Genomic DNA, 17,937 nt, shown 5'->3' on the forward strand with positions numbered 1-17,937 from the left:
TGGCCAGCTCCCAGGAGTTTGTTTGAAAGTCAAGAATGTGCCATGGTTTAATTACCAGGGCCTAAATGAAAGCCCCGTTATAAAGAGCAGTCTCAGAGGAGAGGGGTCCACGCTGGGGTTTTTCACCCCCAATTGATTACTGGTTAACTCGGGGTAGTTAACACGTTTGTAATGTCTGGTCCTGGCACTTCCCAGGTATTTGTTGCAGGATACAAACATTTGTGGTTTATAAAGTAAACAGGTCCGCCGACGTTTTCTCGGCTTGGATTTATTTCTGGTCGCAAACTGTCTCAATGACCTGGTTGAAAATGCTCCTCGTCCAAGGGAAAAGTGAAAGAAAAATGAATATCTTTTTTCCATGTCTAGACCAAGCCATTTTTATGGGCCACCCCACAGCTTTTGGCGTCGCCTTCAAAGCGTGAAGCCCCGACGATGAACGCGGGTGCTGGTGGGGCAGGTGTGTGGTGGCCACCATGGGGCAGCAGGAAAGGAGATGCTCAACGTGAGCTTGTGCCTTCCCAAAGTGAATCAAGACCCTGCTTTGATGGGATGGTGCTGGAGGGCTCTGGGTGTGTAACAGGGGGAGGCTTTTGAAAGACATCACAAGCAAAAAAATATTAAAAAAAATGTGGAGCAATATTGGGGCTCATCAAGAGATGAAGCAGCACAAGAAAAAAATGAAGCATGTGGCCCCACATGTGGGGACCCTCTGTTCATCCTGTCTTGCACAATTATATAGCAAAAAAATGGAGTTTCACCAGGGCAGAGCTCCAGCATTGCTCCTCATGTGAGCTTCGAGGGCCTGGCCAGGTATTTGTATACAATGCACAAGTCCCTGAGCTTATCTGCTCCCAGGTCTCTCTACCTTGATAAGTCATTGTCCAACAGCCTCAAGAATTTCAATGTGTTTGACAGGGCCAGGCTGGACCCTCCCCAAATATTTGCTTCAGCACCCGGACTGGGTTTGCTGTGGCCCTGGTCACCCCTCTGTGCCACGCAGTGCCAGGGGGATGCAAAGGAGATGCCCAGTTCTGCTACAGAGGAACTTCTCTGCCTCTGCACCAAAACAGGGGAAAAAGAGGTGTTTCAGGCACAGCCCTGCAGAGCTGGGGCTGAGCAAGGCTGTGCCATGTGCTGACAAAATTTAATGGGTCCACGGCAGCAGCCGCTTGAGCAGGAGGGGAGAGCAGGACCTCAGTGGGCTCTAATTTCTGTACCAAGCCTTCAAGGGACACAGCACACACACAGAATCTCACCAGCAGCCTTCAAAGCCTGCTCTTTGCTCCCATTTATCTTATCTAGTGCTCCACTGAAGCATGGATTTACATAATACACACCTAATATATTAATGTTGCTATTCATCGAGAGGATCTCGACACTGTTTTCTTTGAAAGCCTTGCCAGAAATGATGAGGCTCCTTAAAACACGAGAGGGTTTTATAGCTCTGAAAAGGATTTGCTCCCCCATTTGTATTCTGAACCCTTTCACAGAGGCTGTTTGCTTCTGTGATAAGAGCCAGGCCCCAAAACTCAGGAGTGGTAGGATCCACAGTTTGGGTTAGTAGCACATTGCAAAACTACAGCACTCAAATCACTGACTCAGCATGAACCAGTTATTTCACACCCCCTTTCTAGCTGCAATTCTCTCCCCAAAAATTATCTTGCAACACAGTCTTTTAATAGTCAAGCCTTGTCACACACATTTCCAGTTAAAAAACTTTTTCATTTTTCTCTCTGAGTGCACAAGCTTCCCTTCTTGCTTCAGTTTTCTCTGCCAGTTTAATTTTGCTTGGGACACTGGATTTCCAAATGCTGAGGAAATGTCTGTAAAGAAGAAAAAAAAGTCTCTTCAAGTTATGATATTGACCTTAATGCAGCTCAAATGACTTTACAAATGCACACAAAGTTGCCTTGCAGACCACAGCATCAAACCACTAACAGGAGGCTATGTTCCCTGTAAAGCCAAGCAGATTCCCTGGGATATTTATCCAGCCTATCTTTTTCCTTTATTTTGAATGGGTTGAAGAAATACTTGCTTTTACATGAATTTTTGGGCATAAATTATTCTTCTACCCAAAGGTAGACTAAGAAAAATGAGAAGTACCCAAAGGTAGACGAAGAAAAATTGTGAATTGCCCATTTTATTTTGAACAGTGACAATACTCAAACCTTGGAACAGATTTTTGAGTATTGGATTAGTGGTTGATCTTTCTACCTTCATCTCTTGCTTTTTGGTGCAGCTGAGCACAAAGTATTTGGCTCAGTACAGGAGGAGATGAAATTAGGTGGCTTTGGCTATCCAGAGACTCAGACCATGGCATTAATGGTCTCTTCTGATATTCAAAATCTGCAAATTTGCTCTGAATCAGGGATTATGAAATAGCAAAGAGTAAATCCCTTTAAAATTGGCAGTAAATGTCAGGGACTTCACTTTAAACACACAAAGACACAGGTTCACTGACAGCCATTGCCCAACAGCCCACAAATAACTCGAGTGCTCCATCACGGACCCTTTATCTCCTTTATCAGAATTACCAACATCAAACACTGAATGTCAAAATCCTCCTGTTTCCAAACCACGAGGCTATTTTGAAACACTGGGATTGAAAAATTAAAGAAAAAGACACCTCCTCCCCCCTCAAAATATGTGTTTTGGGTTCTCATTTTACCTGTTCTCCCCTGCCCACCTTTTCCCAGGCAAGGTGGGAACCTTTACACCCTCCTGCCTTCAGCAAATCCTCACCAGCTGCTGGGAAAGCAGGGAAAAAAGCTTTTGGGGTGACAAACGCAACTGCAAAAGCACAAATCACACAGGTCTGAGAAGGCAGAGTTTTCATTTGGGTTTGTTTTCATCTGCTCCTCAGGGACCTCCAGCCTGGGTGGCTCTGTGACTGCGTGTGCTTCTGTGGGCACCTCACAAGCAGAACAAAAAATGCTGGTAGGTCACGATGGGCATAAAGGAACCTGGCCCTGATCTTACTCTTCTCTACTGTACTTACATGAAAAGCTCCTAATAATGGCCCTCAAAGAGAAATCACAGAATGGTTTGGGTTGTAAGGGACCATAGAGATCGTCTTGTTCCATCCCCTGCCATGGGCAGGGACACCTTCTTCTATCCCAGGTTGCTCCAAGTCCTCTCCAACCTGGCCTGGGACACTTCCAGGGATGGGGCAGCCACAGCTTCTCTGGGCAACCTGTGCCAGGGCCTCCCCACCCTCACAGGGAACAATTTCTATTATCTAATCTACCCCTGCCCTCTGTCAGTGTGAAGCCATTTCCCCTTGTCCTCTCCATGTCCTTGTCCAAAGTTCCTCTCCAGCTCTCTTGGAGGCCCTTTAGGCACTGGAAGGGGCTTTAAGGTCTGTTTGGAACCATCTCCAGGCTGAACACCCACATCTCTCCCAGGGTTCTGCAGCCCTCAGGTGATCTCTGTGGCTGGACTCCCTCCAGCAGCTCCATGTCCTTTTTTGGACACTCCACATGGCTTTTCCTATTTCATGACCCATTCTTGCTCATGTTTTCCATACTCAGACAGCACCTTGGTGGCTGAGAAGCTGTTGTTGTCTGAATAACACACCCCACCTGAAGGGAAGAGAGAGAAAAGACCGAAACAGAAAAAGAGCAAAGGAGAACAGAACTTAAACTCACATGAAAAATAATTGCATAAAAGGGGAATCTTGCTTCCTAAAATAGGCTGGCACCAGGCTGTAACACGAGACCCTTTTGCTGATGCCAGATGAGGAGAGTGAGCTCAACATGACCGCCTGCCCTTACAAGAACTCAGTCTGGACAACACAGAGCTCTCTCTGCTGCGGCTTAAGACCTTTGATTTCAGAAGAAAGCAATAAACAGCACCTTGCTTCAAAAGTTTCACGATCCATAGAAATTAAACTTGGCCAGTTCAAAAGGCTATTATTAATGTGCCTTCTTGTGCAGATATGATCTCAAGAAAAACACACATCTAGGACTAATAATAACAAATAATAGAGTTATTCATACAGCTGCTGCTTACACGATGGCAATTTCCCCATAATTGCAGGCACAGGGAATGGGCACACAAACAGCAGTCTGTAGTGGCTCTGCCTACTCAGGGCTTGGGTTCAAGCTATTTCTTGTAGGTACATATACTTTTGGGAAGAGAAGTATTTCAAACCCCAGCAGAACCTCGATAAAGCTCTCCTGCATCCCTGCCTGATGCTGCGCTCACACCAGGAAAACATGAGGAAAAGAAAAACAGAAGGTGTGAGCACAAAGGTGTTCCAGAGGGAGAATGGTTTCTGGGCAGTGCTGAGGTATTCAGACCTCAGAACCCTTTGCTCAGATGGAGACAGAGGAAAACCAGAAAGGTGTCTGTAAAGTCACCTCCAGGACCTGGACCTTGGCACCCTCCTCAGCAGGGCCAGGGCACAGGAAATGGTGCTGGCAATCACACAGTGCTCATTAAGGCCTTGAGGTCACCTGCAGAGTGCAAACAGGGCAGGGAGAGAGCCTCGTGTCTCTCCCGTGGCTCCTGCCCCTCCAGGCAGCCACCCATGGCCGTGTAACCATCACCTGTCTGCTCCTCACACCTCTGTGTGCATTTGAGCCCCTTCCTGGCCTGCAGTGCCACAGCCCTGAGCCAGGGGTCAAGCACAGCTGCCTCTCCTGAGGAGCCTGCTCATGGCCATGGCTTGGTTGAGAGGTGATAACAGCAGATAATTTGCTACCCAAGCTGGAGGACTGAGGGTCTAATCCCACTTTCCACCCAGGAGAACACAGATGGGTGACAGGGAGAGGTGCTGGGCACCCCCCCTCCTCATCCCACACCAGCAGGGGTAAAGGGAAGGAAAAATCCACCAGGCAAGAGTTGTCTCTCATGGTGCTTCTGCTTTCTCCCAAATCCCATCAACGGTGTAGGGACAATTTGGCTCATTTAGTAATCAAGGTGAATGATGCAAAGGTAATTCCCTCATTGGGAGATGTTTTCCAGTTCAGAGCAGCTGCTCCAGTCACCCCAGGCTGCATCCTGGGGTGACACCAAGGGACACAAGCATTCAGCATCCTTTGCAGTGTGCTGTGTGTCCAAGCAGCCACGGGGGCTGGCAGCATTCAGAGGGAAAAGAGGATGGGTGAATGCATCCCTGCAGCCTTGAATGCACCTTGCCTTGCAGGTGCTGCCTCTGCTCTTCCCTCTGTCACATTATTTTCCTGTCCTGCAGGCCCAGCACTCAGCTGAGGTGGTGGAACAGACCTTGGAGGAGGCTGCACCACAATGAGATGGCAGCAGGAGATGGGAAAACTCCACCTCCTTGGCCCTTTGATTTTTCTCCTCTTTCAGATGGGATCCTCATTTTTTAATCCAGTTACCACTATAATTTCAGAGCCCAGGACTGCATTTGGGAGCCCAAATTCCCACCTTGGATGCCATCTAGTGCTGAGTGCTGAGAGCAGATGAAATTCCCAAGGTGCTTGGAGCTGCCAGGAGGAAAATCATCTCCACTCCTCTTCCAGCAGCTGCTGGCTTGTGACAGACTTTATTTCTCAAGACACCATTGAAAGTCACCTGTGATTTGGGTTGATAAAATGTCTTCTGACCGCTTCTTTATCTACCTTTTTATTTTTTCCTCTAACACAGAAGAATTTCAGGAATAAGCAACCACATTTGCAGCACAGATTAAGGAGATGGGACACCTTTAAAAGGCTATGTTTTCTGGAGACACCCAAAATGTGTTTGGATGGTTTTGGTTTCCTGGAGATGAACCACCCAGATGAAGGGATGGGGTTTGTCCCAGTGCCAGGCAGCAGGGTCTGAGGATCCTCAGTCAAACCCCAAGATCCAGGCACTCTAAGGAAGAGGGCAGTGTATTTTTCCCAATTTCAGCATTTCCAATTTGTCCACTTCCCAGTGCTGCTGGTTGGGAAGTTTACATTGGATATGAGGAAAAGTTTAATCACCAAAGGGTTTATCAGGTGTTGGAACAGGCTGCCTGAGGCAGTGACGGAGTCACCATTCCCAGAGGGATGTAAAAGATGTAGAGATGTGGCACTTGGGGACATGCTTTGGTGGTGACCTTGGTGGACTCAACGACCTCAAAGGGCTTTCCCAACCTAATGATTTCATAATTTTATGATTTTTCCATGTGATTTCTACAGAATGGCCACCCCACTGATGAGCACAGCACATGCCAGTCCATAGGGTCCTTCCACCAACCCAGACTCAGTTCCCAAAAGCATTGTGAGGCTCTTTGAGGCAAAAAGCCTCCCTCCTCCTCCTCATCCACACCCCAGAGCCCAGGAGCACACAGCTCACATGTTCTGGGTGCTCCACAGCCCCACGGCTCCCAGGGGCGAGCCCGGGTCTGTCTCACCCAGCCCAGGTCTCACCTCTGCACTGCAATGCAGACTTATCCTCAGGGCACGTCTATCCACCCTGCTCAGACTGCTCTGGAGCTGGCAGGGAGCAAGTCAGGTCTGGTTTGGGAGCTGCTGAATGGCACTGGGGTGCAGAGCCAGCCCAGTCTGCCTGGGCACCGTGCCAGCCGCAGCGGCTCCACAGCCCGCGGCCAGGGCAGGAGGCTGCACAGAGCTGCTCCTCCACGGCCTCCTGCTCCTCCACTGCTCCCCATGGCTCCCCAGGAGCTGTGGCACGCTCCCACCCACCCCTAGTCCTGCTTTCCTCTGCTTCTTGCCCTCCCAGAGCTGGCATATCCCTGCTCTTTCTGCACCGGGGCCATCGGGAACATTCCGGTACCTCTGGGGTCACGCGTGGCTCCTGCCCCTGTTTCAGGGCCACAGGGACTCAGCCTGCTCTGGGAGAAGCTGAAATTATTCACTTGCAGGCTCGCCTGCTGTTTTATTAACTCAGTTTTGTTTTGTTTTTTTTTTCATCTGCAAATTCAAGTGGTGCAATTTTGAGATCAAAGCCCTGCCCTGCTCTAATGGCTCCGTGTAAGCCCGGCCTTCACACGCACAGGAGGCTCTGCCTCCAGGAAAGATGTGAGACTCGGCCTCAGCCAGCGTGAACCGATCCACAGAGAAGGCAAAACTGGACTAAATGTTGCTCCCATTCATCCCCATCCAAAGTTAATTGGCTTTAATGTGGGAAGAACATACCTGCTCGACTGATCTTGGTCAGGCCAGGCCCTGCAGTGTATTTTAGGAAACCCACTGGGTAGTGCTGCCTGTGAAATAGCTGCAGTTAGCCCTGGCCTGAGGAGAGCAGGAGCAGCTGGGGAGTGTCCTGAATGGACAAACAGAGGGCAGGACACAAGGCAGGGGGCTGCTCCATCTCCCACCAGCAAGAGGGATGCCTGTGCTGGGCTCCTGGAGCAATACTCAGCTCCAGTTTGTTTAAAGATGCTGTGCACACTCTGTCTCGTTCCCCCAAAATATCACCAACAGTTTCATGTGTGCCCTTTCCTCCCCTGCTTCTGCAGCACAGGGAGATTTTAAATGAGGCCATAAAACAGTACCAGACAGAACCACAAACAGTTCAGGTTGAATTTAAATATCATCTACTTCCAACCCCCCTGCAATGATCAGGGACACCTTCCACTAGCCCAGGTTGATCAGAGCCCTGTCCAACCTGGCCTTGAACACTTCCAGGGATGGGGCATCCACCACCTCTCTGGGCAACCTGTGCCAGTGTTTTACCACCCACATCATAAAGATTTCATCCTTACATCGAGTCTGAATCATTCCTCTTTTAAACTGAAACCACTTCTCCTTGTCCTGTCACAACAGGCCCTGCTGAAATGTCTTTCCTCTTCAATTTTTGAAGTCCCCATCTAAGGTAGAACAGACCTCCCAGGCAGCTGGAGGTGCTGGTAGATGTTTCCCAACATCATTCCACACATCAGGAACAGCAGAACCTGCACCTGGGCAAACTCTGAAGATTAACCTCAGGTGAACCTACACAGAGGGTAGTGAGACTTCATTTTGGTTTAGACCTGCCATAGTAAAGCTTGGCTTAAATTGCTTAGGAATTGTTCTATGATAAAATGAAGCCAAATCTGTCAGAAACAGGTGCATTTCTGCACAGCAATTCTTCTGGGCAGGAAGACAACAGGGTATGGGGAGAGCCAGTCTCACCAGTTATATTGGAATGTAAACGTGGTCTCTACAGGGCATGGTTGAAATTCCCAGCCTGAGGACACAGGAGAAGATCCAAAGGATGTCCAAGCTGGATCAGAGTCAGCTCCCCCTTCTAAAGGTCCCAAGGTAGCCCCCTGAGCCCTGCCCTCTCCCTTGGGTGCTGGCTGAGGCCATCTGATGTGTGACAGCTCAGGAATCACTCTGAGTCAGGAGCAAACCAGCCACCCCCAGATCTGAAATGAGCCTAATCTTGTTCTCATAGACCTATTCCATCATTCCTCATTTTCAAGAAAGCTCTCACTCTTTTTGTTCTTTCACACCAGCCAGCAAGCAGAAGCACCATGCTGAAAGGGGTCTCTTTCCTGTTCCTGTTGTGCATTTGATGTGTGTGCTGCTGATAAAACACAGGCTGTGGTTTAACAAATCACTGCAACAGTCCTGATCACAGCCCCTCTGAGCAAAGGGCTGCTGGATGCTGGATGTTTCCTTATCTAATCTTTCACACTTCAGCATTTCTTCATGTAAAGCATTGATAATTAAAAATGCAGAAGGGGATGATCATGAGGAGAGATTAAAGAACTCGAACAAAACAGTTGAAACAATAATAGCATTACATTACAGGGAACAATGTCTTCTGTTAACTGACTGCTGTGCAACAGTGCTGAGGGATCCCAAGCTATGGCTCAAAATCCCTCTGTGTTAGGTGACAAGAGCTTCTATAAAAAGCAGACAAACTCCCTAAAGGATGCAAAAGGCAGCCCAGCAGCTGTTTACAGCTCCAATTTTTCTGACACAGATCCTTAATTTCTTCTTAGTTTTTTTTCTGAATTCCAAAGGTTGATGAAAAGCTGCCTGAATCAAGATTCGAGGTGCTCTATTCTTCCAGCTACTCTGCATTTTATAAAAAAGAGATTTACATCAGATGATACATCAGTTAAAAATAAATGGGAAATATCAAGTAATCATAAGTACATGTCCCACAGGTTTGCATATCTTGAATACTGAAATGACTCTCACTATGCAGTGAGTCTCATTTTTGCCCTTGGAAATAACATACACAATTCCTTCTGTTTTGATGGGGGGTTTTGTTTTGGAGAGCTGTCTTAATAGACACTGCTCAGTGTTTATGTCAAAGAAGGGAGACCAAAAACCTCTGCTTTGCAGCTGGAGTAGGACAGGAGATTGGTTCTCGTGGGATTTTTCCTTAGGATTCTCTGCTGGCTTTGGCTGAGGTAGAGTTAATTTTCTTTGTAGGAGTTTGTATAGAGCTGTGCTTTGGATTGTGCTGAAAACTGTGTTGATAATACAGAGCCTCATCCTTCATAAAAACAGGAAAGCATTGGACTCCAGATGAAGGATAAGCAGCGAGGAATCCAGGCTTTCAGCTATGAGTTCCACAAAAAAAATCAACAAACCCACAGGCTTTCTTCATTATGGCTCAAGAAGCACCAGGGCTGCCTTAAGAGTAAAAATTGCTCCTACTGCACATGGAGACCCAAGAACATCCCTGTACAAGAGCCCAAACCTGTTTTAAACTGCAAAAGCAGCCATTAGCTAAAAATCCCATCTACCATTCCCCACCTGTGTAGCTGCAATCACTTTAGAAAGGAGAAAAAGCAGCAGACAGCATTTATTTACCATTTATTATTGTGAACACAATTCCTCAACACACTTACACTCCTGGTAAAGAAATAATTCCTCCTAAACCTTCCCACATGTCCTCTCACTGGATATCAAGGAGAAGATACATCCCATTCCACGTCCCAGGAAGTTGATTCCAAATGAGACAAGCCCAGCATCCTTAGCCATTCCTCCTAGGATGTGCCTTCCAGCTTTGTTCCCCTCCTCTGGATGTATTCAAGAAATTTCAGAAGGAGCAGGACAGCTAAAAAAGTATAAAAATGAAAGAAACTAGTCAGACTGGACACTTTATAAACTGAGAATAAAGACTCACAGCAAATATGGTCAAGTGAGTGAAGAGCATGAGACAACTGAGATGTAACACACAATGAGGAATTCAACAAATGAAAAAGCCCTCAGTGGTAGGATGCTTTCATTTGTTCAGCTAATCCCTCTACTTCTACCAGCCCTAACTAATTTAATGCCTAAACCAGAATTTGGGATGCTGGCAGGGTGAGGAAAAGGCACACCAGAAGAGGTGAAAAGGATCTGTAGCAGTATTTTTTTCCACTATAACCTCTTGCCCTTTACAGCCCTACCTCAGCAGAGCCCACAGTCACACATGGGATCACCTTCAGCAGCCAAGTTTGCAGGATGTCCTACAAGACTGCCTGTCAATCACTGTATCAATCATTGCCCTCTTTATTTTTCTCATGCTTGTATTCCAAATCAGACTTTCTCAGCAAAGCTGCTGCTCAGTCTCAAGGAGGGTTAAATGGTTTTCCAGCTGATCCTTGGCCACGGTTTCTCCCAGTCCGAGCAAGGGCCAAATCCGAGCCTGGCTCCGCGCCCTCTGCTTTCAGTATTACTCGATAAGTTCCTTTTGTCTGGAAAACCCTTCAGATTTATCTCCCACTCCTCCCATGCAGAGATAAGAGCCAAATCCCAAGCACCTTGGCTGAACATGTGCGACTCAGATGGCGGGGGAGCACAGCAGGGCTCCGTTTCCATCTGCGGGATTACGGGACCCAAAGTCATCTGTTGTTTCCCACTTGTTGCACACCCCAGCCTGCTCCAGATGTGGCACTGAGTGACTCAAGGAGACCTCATTTTGTACTAATTAAGCTCTGTCACTGTAATTCCTGCACAGCAGTACATGCTGGTGTAGGGCTCTCAGGGGAAGCCCACAAGATTCCACCTACATCTGCACCTTCCAGATTTTCCCTCCCGGCCCAGCAAACTTGGCAAAAACATTTTGCTTTCTCCTCAAGTGGGCTGTGAAAAATGAAGGTTCTCATCTGAGAGCATGTCTCCAAAGGCTTGTGCAGAGGATGCAAGCACGGCTCCCACGGCCACACCAGCCCCAGGGCTCCCATCCCAGAGGGCATCCTCAGGCTGGAAGCATTCCATGGCCTCAGCAGAGCAGGAGGGATTAAACCAGGATGGCTGGCTGACAGAAATGATAAAACCAGATTAGGAGATCTAATCTCGAGGCAGCAGGAGCAACTGATGGGAAGGCCAGCTGTGAAAATGGCTTTCATTTACACAAGGCACGAGAACGGGCCAAAAATGCTACTGTAGGATGATGTCTGGTATCACATGAGTTGCTTAGAAAACATTTGCAGGATTATTACGATATAGCATTTCTCCAATCAATCAGTAAATTCCTGACACAACACACACTGAAGTCCGTGGGAAAAGCCAACTGCATTCAGCAGGCATTGGAAATAAAAGTGGAAAATTATCCTAATGCACAGGCTTGTAATAGGACACAAGTAAAATGATATCCCTGCTTATAAAAGCAGCCATAGCAAGACTGTAAAATTAAATTGATGCACAAACACATATTACAGCCTAAGCAAAATATGATATCCCTGGCTATCTAGCACTACTGCTGCACACATCTAGTTAGGGCATCATGAGACTGCTGCTTAGGAACACAAAATAGGGACAAAAGATTGTTATTTCTCATGGAAGAGCTTTTTGGGCTGTTTGTTTCTAACATGGATTGTTAAATTCATGTTTATTTTCCCAATACACTGCTGGGTTAGTAAAGAAAGCATCAGAGAGAGGTTAACTCCAAAGCCTGGGAAACAGGGAAGACACCCCTTAATATGTGTGGCTTGTGGTTTATCTTCTGATTGATAAAATAAGCGTAAAGTCCTTTTGGAGACAACACTTGGGCCCCTTGGCCCTAACTCACTGGGATTTTTCCACTGCAGTAGGAGACACAGGTTGAGGGGGAATTTCCCTTAGGAATGCTGCGAGTTGGTGTTTGCACACACATTTTAGAGGGTTTTGTACACAGTCAGGTTGCTGTGCTGTGGAGTGTTCCCCTGCTTTAGCTGAGGGATCATCACTGCCCATGGAAGGGGTCTCACCTCCTTATGGAAGCACAGGAATTCCAGGCTCCATCAATGCCAGGGAAAGCCTGGGTGCACAAAATTCCTGCGGAGCAGTCGAGGGACAGCAACTCCTTGGACAATGGCAACTTGTGCTAAAGCCTTTAGCAATTATTTCTCATCAGAGCTGCTGGATAATTAAGGCTCCTCTCCAAATGAGTGCGACAGCTCTCCCACGTTCCTCGCTGTGGCCCTGCTGAGCTCAGTGACCCACATAGACAGTGCTGCTGCAGCCTTGGATGAGCCTCCAGCTCACAGCCACACTGAAATGCCACTCATGGAACCCAAATCTGGTTTGTGGCAGCCTTTGAAGACCATTGCAGACATGGCACTTCTCATCCTCAAAGATGATCCTGCCAGGATTGGTGTGCAATGAGGGGAACGCACACTTTTCTACCAGTCAACAAAAATCTGAATTTCTGAGTATACATCCCAATGCAAAGGCCCTTTTGGCTGATTTTCCATCTCTAGGAGGCTCTGTGATTTGTCTCTGATCTGGTTGGGTTTCAGGCTGATGCAACAGAAGGGGGAAATCTCCACTTCTCTTGTAAACAAACTTGCAAATAAATCGAGCCATCCTGTTGCCATGCCATCCTAATTCATAAGGCAAGATTTGCTCTCAGTTCCACCTCTCCTTGCTGTGCACAGGTCTAGGAATATATGAGAGACCATTCAGTGAATGTCTGCAACTTACACCCACTCCATCTTCATGCCACTGCAACCTACACACAGCTAGATTCCACTCCCCAGACACATTTTCTTGATTCATGTTCAAAATCTGAGTGTGTGAGATTTTGTAGTTGTCCAGACTTTTCCCCCTGCCTTGCTGGCTGCCACGTGGCTGGAATACAGATGCACCTTTGGGAAGGTCCTGATGAGCCTGTGGCCACAGTGTGAGCCCCTTCCCTCCTGGAAGATGATCCCTCTGTCACTGGTTGTGGATATCCAAAGTTATTCAGGCTGCTCTCTCAAAAGTATATTCAGGGGATGAGGTGGAAAAAGTTCTGCTGTCAGAAATGGGTTTTTAACTTGACTTTTAATCAACCATCTTGCTAATGCAACTGTGGTTTCCCACATCTCCTACAAAACTCGTTCCCATGATGGAATCTAAAATGTTTTTCTTAAAACCTATAAATATTCTTATGCATGGAATCTCTCAATCTTTTTTCCCCAGTAGCTGATTTATTAAAAATACTTAATCTCAACTGGACCAGTTCCTCAAGAACTCACCCCAATGACTTCTGAAAGAAGGGGAAGCCTCCATAAAATATCAGAGACAGAATTTCACACCCATAACAGCAAGGGAAGCATCAAATCTAGGGACATAATCACATCGAGTTCCTGATGATCCTTATAATGTGGGAGATTATTTAAAGTCATATATCTTCCAGATTTATTTTTTTTTTTCAATTTAATATTATTTGAAAGAAGCCACTCAAGCCTCTCCAACTAAGATTTCTGATGCAAGAACTCCCCACCACCGACCAAAAATAGCAGAATTATGAGCGCTAAAAGTGTCTAGCAAGGCTTTTTATTTTAATTCATATTTGAGAAAGGTTTCTAGCAGCTGGGCAAAGTAAGAGCTGTATTCATAAAACCCTTGGCTATTTGCCACACAAATGGTGCTTTTATTGAGCAGGGGGCAGTGGTGGGGGGAAAGAGGGAATGTGCCTATTCCGCATCAGGAATGTGTTTCTCCGATTCATAAATCCTCCTCCTCTCCCCCAGCTGACTAAAGGAAACCTTTCTCAGCTTGCCACTGTGATGAGAGAGGGCAAGAACGATTCCCTGAGAGTGCCAGGGCCAGGGAGGGAGAGGCATTTCAGCTAAAACAACACGGTTATTAAAAACACACACACACACAAACAGGACTATGTGCTCCAGCCCGGCCTGGGGACAACAGCGGGGACAAATCTGTCAAAGGTACAGCCAACCCATCATACTCACAGCCTGCCACCGAGGGTAATGCCCTGCCATAAATACAGACATTTTTCAGATACATTTTTCAGAACGGGTCTGAGAGTTTCCAGCCTAAAATGCCCCCCCAGACACAGGCGGGGAGGAGGAATGAGTTACGAGGATGGGGAGCTGAAACATAGACAGATTGAGGGCTAAATAAAAATAATATAATACCTAGGTTTACTTAAAAAATGGTGATTGAAGGTGGTGTGTTGACACAACTGGAAATGGGAGCTAGAAGTCCTGATTTCCCCCAGGTAAGGCTTTGTTCTGAGCTGCAGGTACCACAAAGCACTAAAGATGCTCCTGAGATGCAGAGGAGTATCAGCCCCGTGGGTTGTTCTGGGATTAGTGACTTCACAGCTCAGCCCTGTTCAAAGTGGAGCAGTTTGGGTTAATAAGAGATGTCTAAGCTTTGGCAGATTCCCAGGTGGGGAGCTTGAAAGCAGAAATAAAATAAAAGCCACATTAGGGCTTGGCAGCAGCCATGTGGAAGGTTTAGATGGACATTTTTTGACTTTAGCTCAGCTCAATTTCTCCCACTTTGGGCACTCCAACCCTTAACTGCACGTAACCCTTGCCAGCTTGCCCAGCATCCCACAGGGGCTGAACCCAAATCCTGAGGTCCTGGCTGAGACATGAACCAGGCACTGGATGTGCAGGGACTGAGCTCACAGCATCCCTCCACCCCAGGCAGGAACATCTGCACTCCACGGCCCTGTCCAAATAACAGATTCTGACACTTCAGTAAGCCTCACTTGAAGTATTTCTTCATTTCATACCATCTGTGTGTGGTTTAATTTTAGCCCTACTCTTGTCCTGGCCATTGTGGCTGTGGAGAACATGCTGTCCCTCCCTGTTTGATACAGAGAATGCTTCAGACGGGGCAAGGAAAAGTGGACTGAGGCTGCAAGGTCACAGATCTTTAAACACATTTCAAATCAAGGTCAAAAAAGGCTGGATCTACTGCACAGGCAGCAGACCAAAGCCTAAACTCTTCCTCAGTCTGTCCTTGGAATAGATGCTCATGGGTGCAAAATGAAGGGTGAACATAAACTTCAAACTCCTGCTCAGCAGCAAGTGCTTTCCCAGTGGAGCTGGGATTATCTCATAGATTATGCTCTAAAAGAAAACATACTTGGCAAACCACTGGAAAAAAATGCTACTACAAGCAGCTCACAGAGTCACTGAGTTTGCCTTCACCCAGATAAAAGTTGTCTTCCAGGATTTGCTGCTGAGGCTACAAAGTTTCTGTAGGAACTCTGCTGCCCACAACTTGTGAAAAAAGGAGGGTAAGATTGCATGAAAATAAAAAAAAAGATACACTCTGGCCTTTCCATATGGCTCACCTAGCACCCATATTGGGCTCCATATAATCAAGATTGATTGCTTGGTTGCACAAAAGGGACAAAATAGAGAATCATACAATTTTTAAGGTTGGAAAAGACCTCTAGGATAATAGAGCCCAACTACAGCTATCTGCTTTAAAAATAACCCCCCAACCAAACCATCACACTAATCACAGGGCATATAAAAAAGATAATAGGAATTCATTACTGTTACATTCTAATGGGCTGAGGAATCCAATTACTCATTTGTGCCCTTAATAAAATTATATTCAGAAGTCTCATTCTCATGTAGGAGTAATCCTCTCAGAAATAATGTCCTTCTCCTGCTGCTGGTTAGAGTGTTGTGCACCCAGTGCTCGCACAGGCAGGCAGCCTCTCCTCATGAAATGGATGTTTATCATGTGCATGCTTAAAATGTTCTATTTTCAATGCAAGAAATACCACCCCTCCTTCCCCACTCTCACACAGAGTTTTCAGCTCACGTCCCCACCAGAGCATCACATATTGCCACACAGATTTTAGCCCAATACCAACAAGAGGCCATAATAGGTTCTGGACTCACACCCATTACAGTTTTTTAATAATGCTGCTTGATGTTCCATGATATTACACTCACAAGATTGTGTTTGAATAACCAATAATTTTAATAACCCCCAGAAAAGTTAATTTCCAACGCCGTAGCGCAAACTGTTCAACATCTGCTCTTGGCTGCTACATGGGGTTTGATAAATGACATCACTTACATAATATAAATGGGATTGCTCAGTTACAAATCTAAAGTGCATAAGCTGCCTCTGATGCATGCAGTTTCTCCAACATTCAAAAAAACTCCATTTCACGTGTCACAGTTTACCCACTGCTGCATTATCTCATTAACTATCCCCTCCCAAAACAGACTGGGAATGCAAATCCTACTGAAAATCCACAGATTTAGGGCACTTACAAGGGTTGCATAGCATGCCCCAGAAGTTGAGCTTTTGTGTTAACAGATGCACAGCATCCCTGGCACTTATTTTTGGTCAAATTGAACTGGAAAAATGCAGCACCTCAATGTGGTGACAGGGGCAGGGTGCTGAGGTGGGAGGCTGGACACAAGTGGAGATGCCCAGTTACAAACCCTTCTGTAGGTTCATGGTGGTGACTGGAACCAGTGGCCTCCCAGCCCTTCAGCATCCTGCTGCTTAGCCCTGCATTTCCAAAAACAATCCCTTGGAATACCCAGTGAAGGCAGTTTGGTGCCAGAGAGGAGCACCAGCAAAATGTGAGCATGAGCCAAAGCCTCTGTGGGAACTGCAAGTGTTTCTGCCCAGGACTCCTGCATCCCACAAAAGGGTGCAAAAAAAATCCCCATGTTTTAGCACTCAGACCTCATTTCTCCAGACCAGGGAGAGGGAAGGGCCAGGTATTCCATGGCATTTTCCTATGCCATCACACAGTCCCTGTCTGTGAGGAGGGTGGGATGGGGGGGGTGGCTGGAATGGGGGTGTAAAAAGGGGTGTAACAAGGCACAGGCAGCAAAGGAGGAGAGAAGAAGCCCTGGCAGGATGTATTTAATAAGCCCAAACCCAGAAAACCTGACTGCTAACTCGCAGTGTCTGAAAAAACAAGAGGCAACCATCCACAAAGGAACCAGAGGCATGTGAGGATGCCCTCCCCTAAAGAGAGACATATATCCTGCTGCTCAGACAAGGGATTTCTCAATGAGCAGGGAAAAAGAAAATAGAAAAAGAAAAAATTCCTGGGGATTGCAAACACCCAGCCTCCAGCTGGACTGAACACCATACAGTCTACATTTGATTTGTGTTTTAAATGAGCTACAACGCTACTACACAAAACAGATCATTCAGAGATGAATGTAAGCAGGGAGAGGAGATTTCTACCCTGCTTCACAGTCAAATACCATTTTGTGTGATCTGCACCAAAAATAAAAATGCCACTTTGCCAGACACTGGAGTCTCCATCTCCTAGCAACACGCCCCACCCAGCCTTTTCCTCGAGACCCTTCAGCTCCTGCCTGCCAGCACAGCTCCCTTCCCCCGTGGCTGCCAAGGAGGTACACACACATACATGTATATTCTTAAAAGCCAGAGGGAAATGAAGTAAACCTTCTCAAGCCTGAGCCCTGGCACTGCTTTCCAGGAGCATCCCAGGCTCCGCTCTCAGCTCTCACCAACAGTGGAGAGGGTGGAAGGCACTGACCCACCTGGGGACATCCTTGCTGCCAAGAAAATCCTTGCTGCCATGCTTTCCATGAGGCTCTTGTAAACCTTAAGCCCCCAAAACATGTCCTGTAAGTTAAAAACCTGATTAATATTAATTTGATGTTTCTAGTAGACAGCTTCTGTGTGTCAACAGGCAGTGGAAACACTCATGACATCATCTTGCTCTAAGATTTAGTGGCCAGCTTCCAGGAAACAAGCAGGACAGCAGAACAGGGCATCTCCATGCAGCAGCTCTTGTTAAACATATTAGTTTAACCATGAAACAAACGGCACTCGAGCTCACACCTCTTTGTGTGGTGTTTCATTCATGCAG

General features: G+C 46.8%; 1 long non-coding RNA gene across 1 annotated transcript; it reads right to left on the reverse strand.

The window, feature by feature from the left end:
* Positions 1–1,701: 1,701 nt before the first annotated feature.
* LOC147651753 (uncharacterized) lies at positions 1,702–7,187 on the reverse strand. Its single transcript, XR_015273712.1, has 2 exons — positions 7,092–7,187; positions 1,702–1,823 (listed from the first exon to the last, which is right to left on the reverse strand). It is a non-coding gene; the product is annotated as an uncharacterized LOC147651753 (long non-coding RNA).
* Between the last annotated feature and the right edge of the window lie 10,750 nt (positions 7,188–17,937).

The sequence above is a fragment of the Cyanistes caeruleus genome, chromosome 9, assembly GCF_971803275.1.
Source record: "Cyanistes caeruleus chromosome 9, bCyaCae1.hap1.1, whole genome shotgun sequence".
Classification (NCBI taxonomy): Eukaryota; Metazoa; Chordata; class Aves; order Passeriformes; family Paridae; genus Cyanistes; species Cyanistes caeruleus.